This window comes from Musca autumnalis, unplaced genomic scaffold (assembly GCF_047663935.1).
Source record: "Musca autumnalis isolate F117 unplaced genomic scaffold, ASM4766393v1 scaffold_4, whole genome shotgun sequence".
In the NCBI taxonomy this organism is placed as follows: Eukaryota; Metazoa; Arthropoda; class Insecta; order Diptera; family Muscidae; genus Musca; species Musca autumnalis.
In genome coordinates this window covers 195,979,489-196,002,537 of record NW_027411977.1, presented here as the reverse complement: position 1 = coordinate 196,002,537, position 23,049 = coordinate 195,979,489, and the positions used below count along the sequence as shown (strand labels likewise).

General features: G+C 33.4%; 1 protein-coding gene across 8 annotated transcripts in view; it reads right to left on the bottom strand.

Moving 5' to 3' along the window:
- dysc (whirlin protein dyschronic) overlaps window positions 1-22,396 on the bottom strand; it is a 417,061-nt gene extending 394,665 nt beyond the window's left edge. For 3 of the 8 annotated variants that reach the window (XM_073980697.1, XM_073980695.1, XM_073980700.1), the window contains exon 1: window positions 22,280-22,396. The gene's annotated coding sequence lies outside the window, so the exon portion shown is untranslated. Of the gene's footprint in view, window positions 1-22,023 lie in introns of all 8 variants that reach the window. The other 5 variants (XM_073980698.1, XM_073980696.1, XM_073980701.1 and 2 more) reach the window with 3 other exon arrangements.
- Window positions 22,397-23,049: the final 653 nt, after the last annotated feature.

Here is a 23,049-nt window from a genome sequence, read left to right as displayed (position 1 = left end):
CAATTTTCACACAACAATTTCGGTCCATTTCACCTGCTAAAAACTATCTGATCGTCATGTAAAATTGCAAGCTTCATTTCTGTCATAAGCTCGCACCTTATTTAAAATTTCGCGCTGATACGACTATGATTGCCGCCTTCAGAGCAGATACAAATTTGGATAAACATTTTGTTTTTGGTCCATTTCACCCCCTAAATATTTCACGAGCATCGCCAAGTCAATAGGTATCTTTTGTCCTGCAATATGAAACCATGAAGCCATCGTCGCTCAGACGGTTTTGAAATATTAAACACAAAAATATTTTTTGTACGTTTGTTTGTACTTTATGGACCCAAAACCGCTTAATAAATTTCCCTGAAATGTAGATTTGAACCTCGAATATTAAAAGATCGGTCACATATACGCACTATCTCTAAATAAACAAGCTGTGAATATATTACAATTTGATGTAGAATATTTTCGTCTTTGGCACTTTCTTTCTTGAATGATGCATTGTTAGATAATCTAGAGCCAAATCGGAAAAAACTGCGTCTTTAACCCTAAAATGAGTTTTTATTTTTTAACATTTCTACCCTTAGTTTAAATCTTTCAGTTTTGCTGTATTCGTTTAGTGACATTTTTTTGGAATATATGAACACGCTGCGACACACCCTTAAGGAAGATTTAAACATTTTAATAAAAAATGGACCAAAAAGACCCCTTAAACAAGACGTTATAGGTTTAACATATTCCACAAAAATATTCCTCAGGGCATTCTCAGTAATACTGCCAAAGACACTATATACCTAAAATGCAAGGATTACGGGTACTCTTACTCAAAATATTTCCGAAACAATTCACAAATCGATATATTGAACCCCTTATTTAGGTTACCTCTCCACAGTGGAAAAAAATACCGATCTAGCGCGCCAAAAGTAAAAAAAATCACATACGCCAATTTAAAAATGATTGTTGCAGTATTAATCTAACGTGTCCACAGAATGCAACGGCATTTAAAATAATTTGTTTTACGCCAGTCTAAGCGGAATAACGGTCCGTTTTTGGTTGACATTTTTTGAACTAGTTTTCATAATATAGTTTAGTAGTAAATTTGTGATCGTCGCATGCTCTCTTCCTACAAAGTAATTTTAAAGCTTTATTGAATTTAACATTTCGTGATGCAGGCGATTTAAAAAATGTTGAATATAAGATTTTATTTATTGCAACTCGGATTTTACACTTAAAACATGTGACATCCGATTTTTTTCCAAATTGAGCACTTTGTTTAAGCTATTACTAAAGAGTGTCGCGGGATGGCGCGTAGATTTTGTATTTTATTTTTAGTACATATAGTTCTAAACTAATTTGTAAAATTTTAGCTGCAACAACCTGAAAAATTTTTTTTATTACTATCTTTATTAATATCATTTTTTATATAAAAATGCTGAAATTAGAGCGGAACCTTTCTATGGGGCCATATCAATGCGTGTACCTGTGCCGAAAATTCTCCGTCGGAATATTTTATACCACCAACGAAGACTAAATGTCAACTTTCAGCTATATCGGTTGGATAATATGGCTAAAACCTCCAAAATTACCGAAATCGGTGGTACCGGTCTATGGGGGCTATATTAAAACGTGGTCCTGTACCGAAAATATTTATAGGAGTGTATGTATAACCCCCACGGAGACTAAATGCCAAATCCTAGCCTTTTCGGTTGAATAATGTGGTAGAAATCTTTAAAATACCGAAAATCGATAGGTACCATTCTATGGTAAAAATACAAATTAACCAAATATATTAACAAATGAAGTAAAATTGTCAATCTATAGCTCTTCATATAGAATTTATGGACAAACATACAATAAAACATAGACTTTTACTTTTGGCGCGCTAAATCTGTAGTTTTTTCCACTGTGCTCTCGACGTACAATGGTGCCTCTGTGGACAAAAATCGAAAAATGTGTTGTCGACTTTTTATAATTTTATGGTTTTATTTTATTTAGAACACTTCAAATAGGTCAATCGTGAAAGAATTTTGTCGATATATAGTGTTACTATAAAGTTATAGCTCCTCAAACATAGAAAAATTTTCGTATGTAGCTTATATTGAAATTTATATAAAAAGGACCACATGTTCCAGGGACTGTATTTAAACAATTTATCAAAAATATTAACACTTTTTAATTGGGAACTAAAGAGTGGCTAATAGACTACCTTTTTATGAACAAGAAAGTTTATATAAAATATTTATACATAAAGTACCGTTATGTTGATTGAAGCAATAGCATGTTATACATTACTCACGAATTTAGCTTCTTTCGTGGAATGTATCTAAAAATTACAGCGAATTGAAGCTTCGGTCATTTGGTGCCTGAAACAGACATCCCTTTCGAATAAAATTATGCAAAAATTACATCCGAAGAAATCCGATTCTTTGAGACAAAACTACATCTTCATAAACAGTGTGTACAAAAAATATGGAAGTTTCCTGATTTTGCCTTAGTTTACCAATTCACTTTATTGACTGCCTCCTATTATTTTTGTTAATACGTTGTCGAAAACACTTAAAAAAGCTTGAATAGTTAATTCCACTATTTTGATAGGAGTGGGATATTGTTGTTATATGTATGATAAATTCAACCTACAAACGTTTTAATTTTAGACATAGAGTATATTACAACATTTGAATTGAATTGGGAATTAATGAGTAGCCATTGGTCTTACATTGCACGATGGGGCCAATAGCAGGTTTTCGAGGCAAAAAGTCAATTTTTGAAGTGAACAATTTGAAAAAAATAATAACAGATTTCGATTGCCAACACTCTGAATCACTAAAAATAAAAAAATAAATCAATCTGGTAACATCACATAGCGACATACTGATCTGGCAACGGTGACATATTTTCTTAAGCATCATTTTCCGACATTCATTATAAATAAGTAGTGAAAGCATTTTAGGCGCCAAAAAGAACATTTCAACATTTTTATATTTTTTAAACATGGAAAGCTCTTCAATGGGTATGTAAAATAAGATAGTGTTAACAAATAATAAAAATGTTATGTGTGGTAAATGTATTTTTGAGTTAAGATGTTATGTCTTTTTGGAGTATTTTGCTTTGTTATCCATGTGTTCTCTGGAGTATAACTTTTGAAATCTAGGTAGATCTAGGATATTATATACATGTGGTGAAAGTTATTTATGTGTACTATCATTTTGTGAAAAAATTAGCTGCGCCTATCTGCGCCTTTTCATAAAAATCTGATTTCAGATGTCGTAATACTTAAAAATATGGACATTTTTATGTTTTGGTTGGCGAATAATCGGAAACCCATTAATGTTACCAATTGGATTTCGGAAAAATTTAATAGACGTATATAATAATAATAATAATAATAATAATAATAATAATAATAATAATAATAATAATAATAATAATAATAATAATAATAATAATAATAATAATAATAATAATAATAATAATAATAATAATAATAATAATAATATATATTTTCAAAGATATCGCAAACTTTGGCTTTTGTTGCGGAATCTTAGCCGATTTTTACTAAATTTGGAACCTTTTTTTATTAAATTATAACAAAGCACAGACAAAACCATGAAATTTGAACATATGTATATAGGGGAGCTATTTCTATGTCTGAACCGATTTCAATATAACTTGACAAACTTATTTGTGGTCCGAATTCCGTAATATTTTAAAAATGTTATTGTAATTTGATGGAATTTGCACGCTTGGTCAATCATTTTCCTGAAATCGGGCGAACATATATATGGGAGCTATATCCAATTCTGAACCGATTTCAATATGATTTGCCAAAAATGTTTTTGGACCAAAATCCGTCACACATTTCAAATTTCATCAATATTGGGCATACATTGCGGGATTGGTGCACCTAATATCTAAAATCGGGCGAAAATATATATGGGAGCAATATTAAAATCTGAACCGATTTCAATATAACTTAACAAACTTATTTGTAGTCCTAATTCCGTGGTATTTTCCAAATCGCATAACAATTGGGCAGAATTTGCGTGTTTGGTCCATCAATCGCTTAAAATCGGGCGAACATATATACGGCAGCTATATGTATATATGAACCGATATGAACCAAATTTGGCATATTAGTTTCTAAGCCCATTATAAACATCTGTACGAAATTTGGAAGGTCTAGTGATTTGTTGCCTCGAAAACCTGTCATTGGCCCCATCGTGCATTGTCATGATAATGGCTTTATCTTCATTTAGTTGACATGTGCTTTCGGACATTTCACGTCAAAAAAAATCGAGATACAAAACCGTTAGTATAAAAATTACTATAGTTTAATTAAATTTATTTCAAATTCAAAACAAACTATGTGGCAACTCCAGGCAGGATGTAAAAGAGGGAATATTAAAAACAAAAGTAACGTTATGTACTGTAAAGCTGAACAAATTTTTGTTTTAATCGGTAAACATGAAGAGGGACCTTAGAAAATATCGCATATTAAATTTGAAGACTATTAAATTAAAATTGACTGAGATATTGTAAAATCGGAGAATGATATATATGGGGGCTATGTCAAGATCTGAACCGATTTTTGTCACAATCGATAAAACTGATTAACGACTTAAGAAAACATCACATATTAAATTTGAAGGATATTGAATTAAAATTGACAGATTTATTGCAAAATCGGAGAAAGATATATATGGGCTATATCCAAATCTGAACCGATATTGACCAAATTTGGTATTTTTCATTCCTATGCCCTCATAAGTACTTGTACAAAAATTCATCATCCTAGGTCAACTACTTCTATTTTTGTCCACGTTTACAAGGAAGCGGCCCCACTGTGCGACGTAAACTTTCAAAATCCCGATACACGTGTCTTCTATTTTTCGGTAAAAAAAGTTTAGTTTTGTTGTACAGTGTAATTATCTATAAGTAACCATGACTTTTTCTTTCTTGGCGATATTAATGGAGGTGATACATTTCGAGATCTTATTAACAAAAAAAAAAAATAGTTACAAATTTTTTATTATGTATTTTTGGTATAATCTGAGCAAAATACGAAATTTTTTAAAATATTTCGTCATGTAATATTTTCTATACTTTACCAATTTTTCTTCAAGTATTATTTAAAAAAACAAATCATAAACCCCTTACTAACGATATTTCAACTCACTATTACTTTTTAATCTCCAGAATTTTTTAAAATAAAAAAAATAAAATAAATATAAAATAATATTTTTTAACGTTTTATTTTCAAATGGCGGATTTTTATCTTCAGGCTCGATTTACTGTTAGTTACAGTTGCTCTTTCAACAGTTATATATTTTTCTATGCAGTGGACCTTAAAAATATATCCTCACACGATAAGCATCAAGTAAACTTGTCCTTTTATATTTTTTTGGGGATTTAATGAATTGATGGAAATTTCCATCATATGCAAAGAAGGGGTAAATGATAGTGTGAGTGAGTGTTGAACTACTGTAACTACTCTAGAGGTCGCAATAATTTGTAATTCGATTCGAAGATTTTTGCATGTTTTTTATTTCATATCCGATTGGACTCATATTTTGGATCTAGGCGTTTTAAGGGTCAATTTTTCGATATTTGGGATCATATCAAAAACATGCAACATATATGCAAAAAATATGCAAAATATGCAAAATTTGCAAAAAAAAAAATATATGTGGGATACGCAGACAGTTTTTGGCCGAAAATCGTTATAAAAGTCGTAAAATTGTCAATTAAAGTTGGAAAAATCATCAAAAATCTTGATAGTGTTCTAAATTAGGATTGTTTGCCATTTAAAGTCGATTTCTTAGCAGATTATTATGTCATTGAGACCTATTACGAAAGTGTGGTGTAGAGTATAAAAATATGGCATTGTAATACCATTTTTTATACCCTCAGAATTTATGCTAACGAGGGTATATACACTTTCATACGGGCAAAATGTGCCTCATCGAAATAATGGTTTTAGACCCCCAAGTATGTTTGGGCGAAATGTGTTTCAGACAAATTGGAGTCGATTTAGCAATGTCCGTCCGTCTGTCGGGCTGGCTGGTGCGCACGATAACTCTCGAACGGATGAGTCGGTTTGGTCCAAAATTTGGCTTTCGTAATATTTTGTCCAAAATTAGTTTAATTTCGAAGATGGGCCATATAGGTCTGCTCATTCCGGTACCTCCCCCACAAAAGTTCGAAAATGTTCGGAAATTTTGTGCGCACGATAACTCTTGAAGAGAGTAACCGATTTGGTCCACACTTTGCACATCGTAGAATTTCTACCAGGCATAGATGAGGTTCCAATATGGACTCTATCGGTCCATTCCTTCGGGTACCTCCCACATAAAATTTCGGTAAAGTTCACTTTAGGGCCTGACTGGTTTTGATTTTTGATGTAGCGACCTGTTTTCACTGCCCCGCATACGACGGTACAAGTTTCATCAGGGGCAAGTCCATACTTCCTGATAAAATAGCCTGAATGTTGCAAAAACCGTGTGTAGTGATTAGAGCGCAAGATAACAAACATAGTTTTAGTTTGAATATAAGCCATATCGGTCCACTCCTTTAAGTACCTCCCCTAAAAAGTTCAAAAATGTTCGGAAAATTGTGCGCACGATAATTCTTGAAGGTATTTACCGATTTTGTCTATACTTTACACACAATAACATATTTACCGATAAAGATCAGGTTCGAATAAAGACTATATTTGTGCACTCCGTCGGGTATCTCCCATACAAAAATTCGGATAAGTCCGCTTTAAGACCTGCTCTCGAATCACTTGTTTTCGCGGTAAAACTTTGTTCAATGGCAAATCCATACTTCTTTAGAAAACAGCCCGGAAGGTATAAAAAGCCCCTATGGCAGCATATGTAGTGGCTGGAGAGCAACGATAACTCTCGAACTGATCAAACAATTTCGTCCAAAATATGACCTTCGTCATATTTTGTCCAAACTAGTGTACGCTATATGTATCTATCGGAAATATATAAAATCCACTTCCATATTGGACTATGTCGGTCCATTCCCTTAAGTACCTATTCCGCAACACTTTTGAACTCTAATCCTGATCCACATTTTTGTCACTCAGGGTCAGAAAAGAACCTAAATACATTTGATCCGTAGATGAAAGTTTCGATTCACATATGCTGAGGGTATATCTCTGTCGGCAAAGCCGACTGATACTTTTTTACTTGTTATTATTAAACTATAAAATATCAAACATTTTATGTAAATATTTTTATTTAATTGTTGTCTTAGGACGAAGGTCATTTATTTGTGAGAGTTTTATTTAACTGAATTGAAAAAGTGATATCTAACGAAGTCCACACACATCCAACCAATATGCTACGATCGTTTCGCTGGTGGTTTAATTCAGCTCATCAGGCATATTTATATGTGGTGCTAGACAATGGCTGAGTTTGAAAACTTGTATATATACTAAACTAAATTTCAAATTTTCAATAAAATTCAATATTTTCTTTGTCTTAATTTGCAGCTTTAGGCTGGTTTTAACTCAAAGGGAACAAGTGGATGTCGGATTTTTTCGGAGTCGATGCCGCCTAAACCGTTTTAGTTTTGTTAGATTTTAAGATTGCCAAAGTTTGAGTACAATTGGAGTATGTCAATATGTGCTATTGGGGCCTCGAAGTTATGAAAATCTCGTTTTTTTTGGCTATTTGGCGACCCATATCTGACTATTTGGATCATAATTGCGACCTATAACGCGATTTCCAAAAATGGATAAATGGGATGTATTACCGACAATTGCGATCTCTCCGTTACTTGACCACCTACGCCAACCTACTTTGCATCATTGAAAATATAGAATCTTCTACTTTCATAGCCAAGCTTTGCTTTTGGAAGGTCCCCAACCAAAGCTGTTATATTCGTCATTATAATTTAAGTCGCAAAAATGAAAAGTTGTGTTTCATTAGCGACTATTGCGATATGTTCGTTGTTTGACCACAACGACAACCTACTTTACATCGTTGGAAAGGTGATATTTTCTACTACCTGATATTGTCAGGTAGAAGATGAGATATTCGCTTTGGAAAAAAACCTTGTGTTTTTCTCCAAATAAGTTGTTTGCCCATTTCGACTCTGATCCTCACCAAAATCAATGAAGATATGAATTTTACTTCATATTTATGCTCAGTATTTCACTATTAATTTGAACGAATGTTCTTTGCAAAGAATGCCTTAGAAAGATACTAACTGATCAGCCTATATGAGACAAAATATAAGAAAAATTGAAAATTTGTTCACATTTGTTCTGAGTCGGTGTCGTGAATAAAAACTGGACTGTAGTCGGAGACGAGCGAAACGAAACAAAACAATGGTACCTACTCGAAAAAGTTTCAATCCAATTTAAGTCCAATCTTAGATCGTGTTGAACTTTTAATAGCGAACAGTGGAGACCACAAGGTTCATGAGATATGAGCCCAAAAAATTACCCAATATTTATGAACACTCGGTATTTTTACAACGCTTTACTTTAGTTTCCATATGATAAGGGTTTGAATGTTCCAAGTACTATTCATCAATATATGTGCCTTCCGTTTGTTCGTAGTCATGCACTTATTTATAGACCTCCAATGATTTTTGATGATTTTTGCAAAAAATTATCAAAATCACTGAAAAATATTTTTTTTTTTTTTGGGATGTTATCACATAGTTGTGTCCGCATAAGGTTATATTTCCATTACATAAAATATTATACACAGTGTTATTAAATCACCGCATTGTTCATTACAACAAATCAAAACCTGCAAACAATATTTATCGCCGAGTCCGAACGATATGCCTTAAGACATCACTTGTAGAGAAGTTTTACATAGCTGAAATACTAAGAAAATGTCGTCTATATTACCCTGAGGTGTATTTTTGCACCTGTTGAAAATGTGATGTTGTCTGGCATGGCAATCGAACCTGGGCATTCAGTGTGGTAGCACCGAAATATACTTTCTATTTTTTTTTTAATTTTTCTTAAAGATTACAACAGTTATTGACTTCTCACAATTGTTTCCAACATAATGCCGACATGGTTACGTATACGTGTTACAAAAGAAATTTTAAATTTAATCAATAATAATTATACGCCACAAAGTCACCTACATTTAATTTATTTGTCACACTTTTCTTTAAAAGTTACACATTCATTAATTTCTTTATTATTTTTTTCTAAATAAATTTTATTTCAACGTTTATTCTATTCATTCACTTAATTATACACTTCGTTAACATTTCACTTTTTTCGCATTCACTTGTTGTGTTTCTATTGTGCAACTTTCACGTTGTTGCTTCTTCCAATGCAAATTGTCCCACTTAGAAAGAAACAAGAAACGAACGAATGACAGCCTAACTGGCTGCATGCAGTTCTTTGCCACAACTGCTGCGGACAATAAAGAAGACCCAAACAAAAAACACAGTTAATTTTCCGCTATGCAAAGCTAAGCGTTATTTTTCTTTGTTGTTTTTCTTTTTTGTTGTTATGACAAGAATTTGCACTCTTTTTCAAACTTCATTATTTTCATGGTATTTTGCATTTCATTTAAAGTTGTTATTTCTATACTTTTTTTTACAATTGCTTTGCATTCTTTGTTGCATTGTCGTGTCGTTGGTTGGCTATTTAACTTTAGCTCGTAACTTTACACACATACTACCGTACACATGCTGCATACCCACTTTGCTAGTGGCACACATTTGGTTATTGTTTTCTATTTTCCTTTCTTACCATATTCTATGTTATAATCTGCTCAAAAATATTAACAACAACATCATCTCTCTCACTATTATAACATTAACTGATTTCAAATCATGTTATGCCAAGTGTGGGAGAAAAAATGCACGAGAGATAGCGAGAGTAAATGTCCTTCTCTAAATGATGTTATGTTGTTGCTCTCAAAAACTCTCTACACAAATGAAAAAATTCCATTTCAATTGTGTTGTTACAAGGAGTCTTTGGATGCTGATTTGACTTTATTGTATTTTTTCTCTTCCTATTGTTGTTGTTTTTGTATTATTCATTTTGTTCTTGTCATTTCTTAGAGCCACTATTAAATATATAATCCTATTTTGATCTCAACAAGACCCATAAACAAGATGGATAACAAAAGGAAAGTCAATGTGGAACAATGTCGCCAATGATGATGACACCACCACCACATCCTGTTATCTCTCTCCAACATTACAATATGAACATAATTAGAATCGTGGATGGAATATTTGGTATGCAGAGCATCTTTCATCTGATAAAAGTGCAAAAGTAAATCATAACGAAATTATCATAAGCATGCAGTTTTAAGAAAATTTTTGGAAGAATAGACAGCTTCAGATACTAAACCTATGGATCATCAAACACAATCAAACGTCACACGTGGATGGAATATCTATTGTTTATTAGACCACAGTAACTATCTACAATAGAAGCATGGTAACGCAATGCTTATCATGAGATTTGACATTCCTTCTTATTGTCCATACACCAATTGAGAGAGCAAAATCCTCAGTAATTTTTATTTTAAATGTTTCTTTTTATTTTAAATGCCCTGCAAAAAAAGATTCAGCTTAACATCACTCTTCCAAAAACCTATGTAGGTATATCCCTCCCTAGAAATCCCTATTATGCAGCAGTACTGTCACGAAACATTGATTCGAAATAGTTTCTTTACTGCTAACAATTCTATAACTTTGACTAGAAACAACAAAAGCTTTTAAATCAATTCAAATTATTTGCTCAGGTGATTTTTATATTTTTGTGTTACATATAATTTATTCAAATATGGAGCATATCACACGATTGCCTTTGAAGGGAGTACCTGATTTCGTCCATACTTTGCAAATCGTAATATTTCTACTCGACATATCCGTCCACACCATACAAAATTTTTTGCAAAAGTGCAATTTAAGGACATATTACGGATCGTTTTATATATATTGATGACTGAATTAACCCCAGGATCTGATATATATGTTTTTATCATGAATGATCGTAACAAATTTAGTTAGGATATGGCTAGTTACTTCGATTTCAAGGTTTAATACAGTCAATTTTATCAGAGCAGGAGTAGCTGTCATCATTAGAGTATTTAGGACCATGCCAAAACCATGGATGTTAGGACTCGTATGTCAGATATATATTCACTGGACAATAGCCGTATTTTTACATACAATATCTGGAACCTATGACTTATCCTGATTACGTTATTTTAGTTTATAGTACTAAAATACGTAATTTTTCAAAGTCCGATATAGGTTATCAACATTTTCCCTATATATATTCACCATAGATATTTCAAACACAGTTTGGATAGAGCACACATAATCTTCTGAAAGAATTTATTATCAAAGAACTTCAATAAAATATATTTTGTGACCGCAGATAACGAACATGTGAATAAAAACGGTAGAATATGGTCCTAAATCATATAAAAAAGCGAAAGCTTCTGGAGATGTTAAATAAAATAGCTACAAATTTAGTTTGTTCAGAGACTCATAATGAAATTTGATTTGGAACATTTCTTCTTTTGACACAACCCCCAAAAAGTGAGGTAGTTTAGGAGATTTTGCCTCACTATGGAATAAATTTTAATTAAGAGTCTAAAAGTTTAACAAATAATTTCAACCTATAATATCTAATTTTGTAACGTCATTTTCTTAACAAAGTATCTTACTCAGTTATCTAGTTTGTTCTGGGACTTACAATGAAATTTTGTGTAGAATATTTCTACTTTTAACACCTTTAGTCTAGAACTAAATTTCATGTTACTTTCATGCATCAACTCGAAAAAAGAACAAAACAAATTTATTCAAAAAAAAAATATTTGGGTGTTTTGTTGGCAAACTTGATGTATATATTTTCTTGATATATATTGCAAATACATATTTGATTTATTCGGCGACTTATAGTGAAATTTGATGGAGGTTATTTTTGTATATGACGTCTCTATCTAGAAAGAAGTTTTGTGGGACAAAACATAATAAACTCAGATAAAGTACAACATTAACCCTAAAATGTGATTTTACTTTTGGCAGATTCCTGGCTTAGGTACGATTTAGAGTTTTGGTGTATTCGGGGACCTATAGTAAAATTTTATGACATATAATTTTGTACAATATTTTGGTCTGATACGATCACATTTTAAAGGAGTTTTTAAAAGTTTTCGAAAAAAGGGACCAAAAAGATCCCTTTAGTGACTCGCATGAGGGTTAATTTTTTCATGGAAAGATACCCCGCATTGTTGTCGGCAATATTGCCAAAGACACGTTATACCTAAAATGCAAGGATTCCAAGGAATCTGAGGTCGAATATTTCAAAACCTGTAGAAATGGGCGGAACTTGTCACGCCTATTTAAGTTACTTTCCGACGCACAATGTAAAGTAAACATATTGAAACTAAGGAAACCAAAAAATTAGGTCAAAATATTGGAAGGTGTGGGCGTGGGGTGCCCCTAAAGACGAACATTTTTCCACATTTTGAGAAATACGTAATTTTTGACAACATCTGGAGAAAGAAATAGCTATTTCTCGGAAACTATAACATAAATAGCGTTCGCTGTTTTTTTTTTTTTGTTAGGTAGGTAGGATTGTGGCCTTTAAAAATAAACTAAACAAATTACCGTGGCGTTTACACAACATGAGCTATTTTATTTTTCCTCAGGTACTAAATTTTATGAAATTCCAAATTTAGTGGACTAGAAATTTATGGAACAACATGGAACAATGTTCTGTTTCCACAGAAATATGCCCGAAAGTCTCCTCTTTTAGCCCATATATACCTTTGTTCCCGTCCCGTTCCGTCCGTTTAACACTTTTTTCAATTTATTGAAATTACATGGGTAAAAATGTGTGTTTTTCCATACCAATTCCCATGTGAATTACAGCTTTTTTACACAAATTAAAATTTTTTGGAGTATATGAGTTTTCATATGAGTTATATAAGTTTTATGAACACCCAAGGAGCATTTTATTTTAATTTTTGAAAAAATTTAAATTTTTTGCATTTTTTAATGTGAAAAATTTGTGAAAAATTTTTTTTTAATTTTTTTTCGAAATTTTTTTTTAAATTTTTTTTGGCATTTTTATATTTTATTTATTGGCGTTTGACCATCTTTAATATATAAGAAGATATAAAAACACAAAAGCACTGATATTTTGATGAAAAATAGTACAAAAATTCAAAAGTTTAACTTTGACATTGAATTCCTCTGCAACTACCAGACCGAATTTGACCGCTTATAATTCACCGAAAAGCTGATTGTGTTATCTGTCTAACAAAAAAAGAATTGTGAAAATATCTCTATCCGTTCAAAAGTTACAGAATTTTGACCAGGAAAAAACGATTCTGAACCACTGTGCGACGTAAACTTTCAAAACGCCGATACACGTGTCTTTTTTTCGGTCCTCTTTCATAACCTGTGGTGGGATTCTGTAACTCATTTTTGCTGTTACCGACAAAAATCGGTAAAATTAAATCGCAAACTTATGACTAAAAAGATACAGAAAAGTTGGCATCATTGTTTGTGTCGGTAGAGGCTAGCGACTACTTTTTATTCATCGTTAACTTACCGAAAATTTTCATTAATTATCGAAATTATAAGCATTTTTATTTTACCGACAATTATCGATAACAGCAAAAATGAGTTACAGAATCCCACTACTTGTCGAATTATTATTTTTTTTTTTTTTTTGTACAGTGTTATTTTGTTTTCGAGATAACGTATTTTAGCCTATTTTTTCTAACTCTCATAATTTAAATATTACAAATTTTAAAATTAAGATTTATGTCTCTCACACAGTTTAAGACATCAGTCATCTACTAAATAACACTGCTATACAAAATTGACAAAAAATTTTTGCAGGGGTTCTGATGCATAAATTCTGTTTTGTGGGAGTCCGTGGAAAAAAATACCGTTGGTTTATTTGGGTCACTTCGTTTTATTACGGTAAATGTAGTGAAAAACGGGGTTTCTTGAATATTCAACTTTAAGCGGGCATAACTTTTTTCACAAAGGATCTGATAATTTTTCCATAAGTTTTGGTAAGTTTTGGGAACCCGAAATGCCAAATTATAGCGAATCATTCCAAAATTTCAGAGTCCTATCTCAATTTTTGTGGATGCTACAGTGATTACCACAGACAGACCATTAAGTATCATTAACAAACTAATAGTATTGTCCCAAAAACAAAAAGAAAACAAGGAATTAAAAAATGGTGGACTGTCGAAGACAAAATTTTGAGTTTTAACGAAGAAATTGATGGTTTTTTCCCCATAAATCCACGACTTTCAAAAATGCCAATTCGAGAAAAACGCCTCTTCGCACAAACAACACAAGGGGTACTTACGAGTACTTTTGAACACATACAAATTTTTTGCAAATGTTTGTACGAAAGTCACTAAAAAGCCTTCTGCCTTCGATCGGTGCTGGAGAACGGATAAGAAAACATTCAACTATTTTTGATGGTACATATTCGTATCTTCATTGTAAGGCCAGAAACTTTTTTAGTTCCCCTTGTATTTCAAAGTATAAATGTGGTAATAATTTCAAGATTGACTGACATCTGAGCGTTGGAAGGAAAAATTTATTGTGTTTTTTTCCAAACGGCATTCTTGAAGTCGGTGACCACTCTAGCTCGAAATCGAAGGAACCAACCTTTTTATAATTTTGTGGGATTAAAAATATTTATACCCCACACCACTATGTGGGATGGGTATTAAAAGTTGGTTTTGGACAAAAAGTTAGTAACACATCGAAATCCATTTAAACCTTGCAATCATGCTACAGGTCGCAATATTGATCGGATCGTCACCAAATTTTGGGTTTTGATGGGGGTCCCGGATGGGTGGGGGGCAAGAAGTCTATTGATTTTGGCGATAGTCGGGTATTCCAAAAGCAAAACCTGACAATGAAAGTAGAAAATATCACCGTTCTAACGATGTAATGTAGGTCGTCGTAGGTGGTCAAACAACGAAAATATCGCAAAGTCGCTAATAAAACACAACTTTTCATTTTTGCGATTTTAATTATAATGACGAATGTCACAGATTTGGTTGGGGAACTTCCTAAAAGTAGAAAGTCCCATTTTTAAAATGATGCAATGTAGGTTGGCCTAGGTGATCAAACAACGTAGATATTGCAATAGCCGCTGGTCTAACCCAAGTTTTTATCTTCGGGATTTAAATTGTAACGACGAATATCATAGCTTTGTCTGGCAGCCTTACAAAACCAAAGCCTGACTATGAAAGCAGAAAATCTCTTGTTTACAATGATACAAAGTAGGTTGCCATAGATGTTCAAACAAAGGAGATATCGCAATTGTCGGTAATACATCATATATTACCATTTTTATGTAGTCACACTACAGGTCGGAACTTTGATCGGATCGAAACGAACGAAATTTTGGGGGCTGAAGGGGGTCCCAGAGAAATGCTAAAAAGCAATATTCAGGGGTCAGAATCAGCAAAAACGAATATGGGGAAGAATTCAACCTTATATTCTTATGCTAACATCTCCGCTTCTAATAGACGTTTTTCAAAAGCAAAGCCTATCAATGGAAAAATAAAACATCACCTTTACAATGCTGCAAAGAAAGCTGACGTACTGTTACCAAAAGTGGTAAAATACAAGAGATATAGAAAAAGACGCTCAGATATCCCAATTTCCAATTTGTGGAATTTTATTTCCAAGAGTGGCTTTAACTTCACTTTCAGGGTTTCTTGGTGTTGTTAGGCCAATATCTCAGGAAATACCGACAACCTCCTGAAATAAATTTCAAAACGATCCGAGAAAAGCTCGAAAACTTCACTCTATCCGAATTTTGTATGGGAGGTACCCGAAGGAATGGACCGATATAGTCCATATTCCAACCTGATACATGACTGGATGAAATAATACGATATGCATAGTATCTTGTGGATTTGCCTTTTTGGTTGGTGACGTCAGGAACTTTTTCTTGGATCTATTAGGCCATTATCTCAGGAAGTATGGAATTGCGCCCGATTTTTGAAATAAATTTCAAAACGATCCGCGAGGTGCTCTTAAACTTCACTTTATCCGACTTTTGTGTGGGAGGTACCCGAAGGAGTGGACCGATATAGTTCATATTTGAACCCTATCTATGTCTAGGCGGAATAATGCGATGTGCAAAGTTTGGACCAAATCGATTGTTCCCTTCGAGAGCTATCGTTCACACCATTTCACATAGGTTACAATCAGGAAATTTTTGGCCAAAACCCTATTTTTGAAGTTTCGAAATTTTAATTTTTTTTTTTTTGCACAGAATAATAAAAAACACATCAAGTCATCTGAAAATAATAAGTTTTTGTAAATAACGTTAGTATTCGTTGATTGGCGCAGTACCAAAGTTGACACTTTTTTATGTAAAAATAAAACAGACTTTGTGCTGTAAAATATACAATTTTTGTTGTATTGCGTCGCTGCATAAATATACAAAAGTGAGACCAAAGTTATTATGAATCGGGAAGCTGTTAATGAGTACTTTCATAATATTTACAAAAAGAACGATGAAATTTGTAAAATTAGCGTAATAAAATCAATGTTTTTATGCATATTAAAAATTATTTTTTTACAAATATTTTTTGAATATACTTAAACTTTAAAAAAAATGTCCACATATGTCCACCTCCAAATCGAATTTGAACGATAGCAGGGGGCCTGTGCTAATAAATTCAGAAGTCTAATCGTGCTCAAATTTGCCACAGTTAAAATAAAGTGGATTTTTCTATTTTAAGATGGGAGAATTTTTTGTAAATACCTGTTGTGACTGTACGTAGTATCCAATTAAAATAGAACGGTAATACCCACATCTATCAACCGATTTTCCTTAAAATTCATATTTAAGGGTTTCAGAGTGTAGAAAACAAGCATGTATAATTTTTTTGAGAATAGGTCCATTTTTTGTCGTACCCCCCACATAAAAGTACCGTCCGATTTTAGATATTTTGTGGATTTTAGCGACACTTTATGACCGATTCGGCTGAAATTTGGTATTTTGAACTCTTGGAAGATAGGAATCCTTCGTACCAAAAATTATTAACATAAGTCAATGTTTTGCTTTAGACCCCACACAACGGGTTCACCCTGTTCAACAAATGTTGGCAGTTTTTGGTCATTTTGGTCGATAAAACGTAAGAATTGTTGTTTGTACACATTTATTATAAATAATAATTAATTTCAATACAAAATTGACGTTGAAATAATTTTGGCCAGAAAATTTGGATTTGGGACCATTGTGCATTTTAGAGAAAAAATTTAGAACTTTTGTGGGGGAGGTGCCCGAAGGAGTGGACAGATATGACCCATCTTCGAACTTAAACTACGTTTGGACAAAACATTACGATACCCAAAATTTGGCTCGAATCGGTTGAATCCTTCGAGAGTTATCGTGCGCACCAGCCAGACAAAAATTTTTCGTATCAAAGTGTATATCGTCACCATAAATGCCGGAAGACGTAACCCATAAAATGAAAAACTGTTTCATGGAATGTAGCTCATCTTCGAACTTAAACTAAGTTTGGGCAAAATAAAAATTTTAACCGAATCGGTTCGAGAGTTATCGTGCGCTCCAGCTAGCAGGACAGACAGACAGACGGACGGACATGGCTAGATCGACTCCAAATTGTCTGAAACACATTTCGTCCAAACATATTTGGGGTCTGAAACCATTATTTCGATTAGGCACATTTTCATCGTATCAAAGTGTATATACCCTCTTAGCCTAAAGGCTGAGGGTATAAAAAAAACAAGTAAGAAAGTATCAGTCAGCTGTGCTGACGGAGATATATCATCAGCCACACAAAATCACAATAATTACGAATTTGCTTTAAAATACAATGTAAAGTGGGGCAATACCAAATCACCGACGTATACAAACAATTTTAGTAAGCAAACTTCTGATTCATAGATAACTAGAAATACGTATTAAATAACGTTAAACTAAGTTTGGAAGACATTTTTGAAAGAGTTCTAGAGTTATCTTGCGCAATAACCATTTTAGTATGTGCTGGCAGGGTTTTTGGAGCTTTTCTCAGTAAGTAGGGACTTACTCCGGAAAATATTGTACCGTTGTAAATGGGGTCAATAGGAGAAACTACTGAAAAAAGAATCAAAACGATCCAAGAGGAGCTTTAACTTTGCTTTTCTCGAAATTTATGCGGAAGGTACCCGAAGGTGTGGACCGATGTAGACCATATTCCAACATGATACATGACTGCATGAAATAATACAATGTGCAAAGTCTGCACCAATGATAAACTCCCTACGATATTTATCTTGCAGATTTGCCAGATTTTGGTTTGTGCCGTCTTGGAGTTTTAGGCCAATATCTCAGAAAAAAATTGTACCGTCGTAAAGGGAGCCGCAAGGACAACCTCCTGAAATAAATTTCAAAATGATCCGAGAAGAGCTCTTAAACTCCACTCTATCCTAATTTTGTGTGGGAGGTACCCGAAGGAGTGGACCGATATAGTCCATATTCCAACCTGATACATGACTGGATGAAATAATACGATGTGCATAGTTCCGATCAATCAGAAACTCCCTGCGAGAAGTATCTTGGGGATTTGCCATTTTGGTTGGTGCCGTCTGGAACTTTTTCTTGGAGCTTTTAGGCCATTACCCCAGGAAGTATGGAATTGCGCCCGATTTTTTTTTACCGTCGTAAAGGGAGCCGCAGTTACAACCTCCTGAAATAAATTTCAAAACGATCCGCGAGGTGCTCCTAAACTTCACTTTATCCGAATTTTGTGTGGAAGGAGTGGACCGATATAGTTCATATTTGAACCCTATCTATGTCTAGACGGAATAATACGATGTGCCAAAGTTGGACCAAATCGATTGTTCCCTTCGAGAGTTATCGTTCACACCATTTTACAGACAAATTTAGAACTTTTGTGGGTGAGATACCCGAAGGAGTGGACAGATATGGTCCATCTTCGAACTTAAACTAAGTTTGGACAAAACATTACGATACCCAAAATTTGGTTCGAATCGGGCGATTCCTTCGAGAGTTATCGTGCGCACCAGCCAGACACACATTTTTCGTATCAAAGTGTATATCGTCACCATAAAAGCCCGAAGGCGTAACTCACAAAATCAAAACTTTACAGGAGAAGCAAAAAACGTTATAAAATGAAAAACTGTTTCATGGAATATAATTCTTATGAGGGCGAGTGTTCGGGATATTATCAATTCTATACGAATTGAAGTAATAAATGAAACCAAAACAGCGGAAACGCTTGGTTTTGGGATCCGGCATTAGAACAAATTCTGCAATATTATCCAATTTTCCGAAATGCCATTTCTTGAATAGGATCGTTATTTTTGAACGTAGAAGCTTGAATTTTGCCAGAGCATGTATTTTAGCGTCATGTATCAGATCCCATCAAAAAACGAACTTCGATTTGCGTGTGGGTTTCGTCTTCGGGCATTTTTGGTGACGATATACCATTTCTAGCCTAAAGGCTGAAGGTATAAAAATAGTCATGAAAATTACTTCATCAGTAATTTAAGTCAAGGTTTACATCATTGTTAATTATAAAATTATCGCTAACGTGAACTTTCAATTTTTTGGTCCGGTGGGCCTCCTCCCAAAACGAAATCCTGGCTACGTTCCTGCATAGTATAAAGGGTATATAGAGAGGATATATTAAGTTTGTTTTTACGTTTGAAAGGCATTGAAATAATAATTTGGAAACCCATAAATTTTGCCAAATTAAATTGAAATCGTATTGGTGTAAGATATCATATATTCGTCACCGCCCAACTTTGATACTTTTCTTATTGGTTTTAATATTTTTTTATTTACCCTTCGAAATTTAGACTTCAATACAAATCGCGATGTTTTTTAATATTTTTAAAAGAAATTGCATAGCCATAAAATTTGAAATGTTTATTAAATCCAATTCCAAAACTTGCGTTATTAAATGTGCAAAAATCGGGGTTTTGATGTAATTATTAATATGTTTACAAAAATTGTTATAAAAAAATTTACTCTTTGATATTTATGAAAAATCTCAAATCTCCTTAATGATTCGATGTGTACAATATGGGTTAAAAAAAAAAACACTTTATTTCCTCTGTAATTATTTTTTATGTATTAAAAAAAAAATTAAGGGGTTCAGCAGTGCATTTTCAAACCGTGTTTTAAGTCCCTTCTAACTTTTCATTCCTTAAACCTCTTCACTGTAAATCCTACCAGAAAGGTTTCTAAATAGCATATCATTATAAATGCAAGGAATGGGGGGAGTGTGAGTAGAGAGAATTCAAAGCAAGACTAATTGTTTTACTGTTAACACTTGTCTCTGATGAGTAGTACTCAGTTTTGTTTAATTGGTGGGTTAGTGGGTGGAGTAGGTAGTGGGGTAGATTTTAAAAAAGGATGAGCGTCAATGTTTCAAATAAAGAGATGGAAGAGTTTTCCACCATTGTTGTTGTTGTTGCTCCTGACGCTACTGTTTATGATGTTTTGTTTGTTTCTGCTTTTGTCATTGAATGACTACGACGACCAACGACTACTACTGTTGTTGATGGTTATTGATGCTTCTTCTTCTTCTTTCTTATTATACTTCGTCTATTGCTGAATATGCACAGAGTTGTTAAAAAGTGTAGCACCAATCGTCTGTGGTGGGTGGGTGTTTACGGGTGGTGAGTATCTCCCGCTATTATTTCGGAGTAAAAATATTAAATTTTTTGTGGCTGATTAAAGCTTTTGTTAGCCATAAGAGAGTTTGTTTGTTAAATGTGTGAGATGGAGAGAGAGCGAGTTCAGTTCACTGTGTTTCTGTTACATTTCAGTTGAGGATTTTCAAACAACCAATTTCCACAAATAAGGGAATTTTCGTGTTAGAAAAGTCTCCTGGTGGAGTATTTGAAAATGTGTATTTTTTTGTTGTTATTGTTGTTCTTGTCGTTGTTGGCTTTGTTTGTTTCAGCTCTAGTTTTACATTTTGCCAGCATTGTTGTTGTTGTCGTTGTTTTTGTGATGGCTGTTTGTTATTTCAGTTTCGCTTTTTCTGCTTTCAACCATTCTTCTTCTTCTTCGCTCTGTGTGTAAGTTAACCTTCTGCCCTACTCTGAAGGAATGCGTCATCGTTAAATAAACGTTTTCCCCTTGATTTTTCCTCTTCTTCCTTTTGGGGTTTTTAGATGGTTGCCTCTTTTTGGGTGCGAAAAGGAAGAAGAGGACCAACACGTTTCAGTGGATTTTTATGGTTTTTAAAGTAAAGGAATTTAGAATAAGATTTTGAAAATTAGATTTGATTTAAAATCATGACTAGACAAGCATTTCTAGGTCTTCTTTAATTGTTGTTTTTTGTTGCTGTAATAATTTCTCGATATGTTTTACGGGGGGTTTTGAGTGCAGACGCACTCTGTCAAGGTTATATTGGCCTTATTTGTCAAACCGAAACACGAAAGCAAAGAACTTCTAAGCCAAAAACAAAATCAAAGAAAATTTCGAAAAAAAATAATACCAACCAAATAAGATGAAGAAAATTGAATAATTATAAAAAAATGAAGCGTTACATTTCTAGTAACGCTTCTAAGGCTTCTCCAAGCTTTTGAGAAAAAATAGTTCGATAAGGTCCCCCAAAATTGTTTAATATTTTTTAGCATCTCAAGCAGATCCTTTTCATCCAGAATTCCTTAACATCTAATCATAATCTTCCCTTTTTCCATTGCTGTCACAAAGTCTACTACAATCTCAAACGTTCCATGTGGTGTCTGTCCAACTGTCAGTTTTGTATACTATGTATCTACAAACATATATGTATGTAAGGCGACAACACTTGACGTCGGGGGAGGTTAGGCTGGGATGAATTCACAATACATTTTGGTTATAAGCACATTTCAAACACGAAGAAGAAAAACCAAAAAAATCAAAAGCAAAATTATTAGAAATTCACAAAATTTCTGTTCTGCTACACATTCTTGTGCTGTTAGCCTTGTTCTGTATTTTCGTTTTTCATTCTTTCTTAATTTTCTTGATATCCTTTTCCATTCACGTACACCATTTTTCTGTTGGTAATTTTCTTTTTCTTTCATCTATAATTTATGCTCACATTTTTTAGTTGTAACATTTTTTCACACACTTTTTTTGTAATAATATTTTTATCTTCATTATTTATGTTTTGAGCGTAGCAAATTTTTCTTGGTAAAATTTCCAGCATTTCTTTTTTGCCATTTCGAAATTTTTTCCAACTTTTAACCAAGCGAAAATAACAAAAAAAAACTGGGTATTTTTTTTCTTCTTGGATTTCTTTACCGTTTGACAAAATTTCACGCAATGGTTATTTAAGTCCTTTCGTTAAGGCTCCACGTCTCCAACTACTTTGGCCACTGCCAATATAGCAAATGTTTAGGAATTCAAGTCCGAATGAAAAGCTTTTCCTTCTTTAACTGCTCTCTCAGTCATCGTCGACAACAATTCCGAATGATTTGGTCTAGTGGTTTTGTGGGGGAGACAACAACAACGGCGCCACGTTGTGAGTACATATTACGGTATCGAGAGCAAAAGAAAAATTTCTGAGAATTAATTGAGTAGGAGTATTAATTGTAACACTGAGAGTAAAAAATTTAAATAACTACCGTTAAAGAGTGGTTAGATTCATGAAAAATTATTTTCAAAAGGACCAACAGTCTTCCAAAGGAATTTTAAAGAACATTTTTTAGAGGACAAACAAACAGACACTCACGGATTTTTTTTAAGATTATGGCATAAGGATGTGCGAGCAAACTACTACTAGACCTGGACCTGAATAAGTACATCCAGAAGATTTTCCTTTTATCGACCCCGGTCTTCCATACGAGACCTGGATAAGTACTCCTCTAGTGATGTTTTCTTCTCTGGGTTCTGATGCAGTTAAGATGAAGATAATTACTACCTTCTATCTCACAGATATGGTTTCGTAGGAGACCTATTTAAATATTACCTTTCTATTTTTGACGGTTAAGCTTGGGTTGGACACTACTACTACTACTGACCATGAGGGTCATCATGACGGTCCTAGGGTCAGTTGAGAGTTAATGAAGGGA